This window comes from Arachis duranensis, chromosome 1 (genome assembly GCF_000817695.3).
Source record: "Arachis duranensis cultivar V14167 chromosome 1, aradu.V14167.gnm2.J7QH, whole genome shotgun sequence".
NCBI classification, from domain to species: domain Eukaryota; kingdom Viridiplantae; phylum Streptophyta; class Magnoliopsida; order Fabales; family Fabaceae; genus Arachis; species Arachis duranensis.
In genome coordinates, this window is record NC_029772.3 from 24,160,899 (window position 1) to 24,164,535 (window position 3,637).

Here is a 3,637-nt window from a genome sequence, read left to right on the forward strand (position 1 = left end):
ATCGAATATTGAATATATCTATAAAATATAAAAATATTTTTTAAAAATTTATTTTTATTTAAAAAAATTAATAAAATTTCTTTTTCTATTCCTTTAAATATATTTATTTTTAAAATAATATTAAACATACTTTTCTTAAATAATAAAAATAAAATAATACTACATATATATATAATAATTATTAGTTAAAATAAAACATAAAAAAATATTTATTTATTTATTTATTTTTATAAATTTGTAGATATACGGATATCTAGATAAAATCCGCAATCCGATTTTATTACTGTGCAAATTTGATCTGATCTAATCCGATCCAATAATCTTGTAAATCAGATTCATATGCACAATTTTTAAATCTGATTTAAATTAATACTGCAGATATATATACAGATGAATCCGATCTATGAACACTCTATACATCATACTTAATCTTATTGTCAAAGAATTATATTCAACAATTACTCATCAGTGCTTGTTGCGACAGTCATGACCAATTCAACCACCCTGCACCTTTGTGGAAAAATCCAGAATTCTATGTCCGTCTCCCTTTCAAGAAGAATGAAGACATCAATCCAACAAAAGCCACGCATTCAGGAATGAACCCTGAAGATCTGAAACTGGCAAGAGCTGAATGTGCAGCTCTCCTTGTTCAAGGACTCATTGAACCAACCAAATCCAATTGGGCATGTCAAGCATTCTATGTTGAAAAAAGGGCTGAGCAGAACAGGGGGAAGAAGAGACTTGTTATTGATTATAAGCCACTTAATGTCTTCTTACAAGATGACAAGTTTCCCTTACCAAAAATCTCAGTTACTACACAGAGGTTAAGTGGAGCAAAAATATTCAGCAAGTTCGATCTAAAAGTAGGTTTTTGGCAAATTGGGCTCCACCTTGAGGATAGATACAAGACAGCATTCTGTATCCCCGAAGCCCAATATCAATGGACAATAATGCCATTTGGACTCAAAGTAGCCCCGTCTCTTTTCCAAAAAGCCATGACAAAAATCTTTGAGCCCATATTACACTCTACACTTATTTATATTGATGATATATTACTGTTCTCAAAAGACAATGAAACCCACAAGGCACTTCTGGCCCAATTCACTCAAATCATCAAAGATCGGGGAATCATGCTATCAGCAAAAAAGAGCTCTATTGCCAAGAAAAGAATTAAATTTCTTGGAATGGTTTTTGAAGATGGATTTTTTCAACCAGGAGAACACATTGCCAAAGGGCTAATCAACTTCCCTGATGAGAACATGCCAGTCAAACAAGTCTTTATCGCATCCTTGCCAGATGAACTCCAACCAGAGCTACACCGAATGATGATGGCTCTTCGCAAAGAAGTGGCTACCACTACCATTGGAGAAATATACCAATTAGCTCTACCCGCTCTTGACAAATTGTGCAAACAGCAGCAAATGTTCAAACAGCTCAGCAAGAATTCGAGCAAACTCAAAGGAGCATGTAGCAAATCCTATTTGAAGATCAAATGCAAGGAGCCAAGCACATGTGAATGTAAGACCAAGAAAAAGAACCATTGGCAATCGCCTACCAAGGCATTCCACCAAAGGGCTTTTAGAAGGGGAAGGAGGAAACAAAAGTACCATTATTTCAAGAGAAGAAAACCTCAGACTAAGTCAAACAGATGTTTCATCTATGGAAAGTAAGGACATTTTGCTAAGTCATGTCCCCACAAGACAAAAAAGGAGATAAAGATGCTTCAATCCTTAATGGATGCAGCTTCCATTGAAGATGGAGAAGACCTTGAATCAGTACTTGAAGAACAAGAAGTTAAAGACGGGGAAACTGAATATGTTTTCCAAGACTCTGATTCAGAAGAAGACTTTCCACCAAAAAGGTCAATCTTTTCTATATCCTCCTTGGCACCACCCATAGCCTCCATTACTACAAAGATTCCTAAAGGATCAAATTTCCCAGAAGAAGAACTTGGATATCTTGGATCCTTAGGAATGAAGCAGATTGATGGCACTCCTCGTCCCCATTTTGATCTAAAAATCAAGACATCCATCTATGACAAACCCACAAAGGCTGTTGCATTGTTAGATACTGGATCTTGCGCCACTGTCTTAAGGCCACATGTTTTGCCAAAGGAAATGTGGGCACCTATTTCAAAGACATTCACAGCAACCAACAGTGAAGTCTTCACCATCAATCTTATCTCTAAACAGCCCATTGGATTGGAGATATTTGCAGGCCAGATCACCTGGCTCAGAGTATTGGGAAGCTACCTTCCAGACAAAGATGTTTTGTTTGGATTTGATGCATTCTTCAGAACTCATGGATTACATATCAAACCCACTGGCCTGACCTATAAAGGGCAGTTTTTGCCTTTTTTAGGGATGCAAAGCGGAAATTCTGTTGTTTTATCACCCTTCAGAGAGATTATTTCACAGAATGTAAAGCACATACTGTGAATGCACATACCATGAACAAAGTTGATATTGTTGGGTATTCTACCATATGGCCTACAGATGAAAAGACAGTCCTAAATGCCTTGACTAAATACCTTTGCAAACTTTGGCAGCCTGGACTATTTGGAGAAAAAGATGTAATTGAGGGACTCCCGTTTCAATCAGAGGTCCCACCAATAACCCTCCAGGAGTTTCAGTCCAGATTCATAACTTCAGGAATAATCAATCAATTTGGACAGTACTCTTTTTATGCACCAAGAGACCAACCCAGCACGTCTACACATGTTCCAAACAGAAATTCTGAAGAAGATCTGAATTCTGAAGATCTAGGTGGAAGGGTGTATGCTTTACCACCAAGCCCAACCAGAGTTGATGCAGGAATAGCTGATGATGTTGAAGGCCCAAAATCAGACCCATATGACCCATACCTGCAAGATGCCCAAGATCCAAATGAAGGAAACACTGAAGACCCGTTTCTCTACCTACAGGACCCGGATATGAATTTAGGGACTGCCAATCTAGCTTCTGATTCATCCTTTTCAGATGGAGATGGGACCCTTCCAGAAGACTATTTCAAACCGTCCCTTTATTAAAGCAGTGGCCCCACTATGTATAATTATTAAGTGTGCTAGAATAAAGTGACTTTTGTCACATGTCTCAGAAAAGTTAGAAGATAAGGCTTATCCTTATCCTCCAGTTGGCATTGTAAGATAGGCTTGTTTAGATTTCGTGAGATATCAGTTCTATCTAGAGACCTCTATAAAATGAGGTGCTCATCCCCAGTTGTAGGCAGACTTGAATGAACATTGTAATATATCCACTTTTCCTCTATCTTACAAATTGTTCTAAAATTCTCGTTCTCTCTCTGAAAGCTTAGCTAGTGTTATTTCCTTCTTCCTCAATCCAGTGCCATAAAAGTATGCTCTGAGCTTGCCTCTAAAAGAGGATCCTGCTCATCAGAAAATGGCATGGAAAGGATCCATGAGAATTTCTCATAGTGGAAAAGGGACTCAATGTTATAATGCTAAGTTTTGCTCGGACCCTTTAATCTCACTCGTTTTCATGGTTACAAAGAGTGATTGGGATAAGCAAACAATGTATTGTTTCATTGTTCTCCTGAAGTACTGGAGATCCACCCCATGTGGTATCAGAGCCTTACTCTTATAAGAGGAAGAAGAAGGTATTACTAGTGAAAGCAAGTA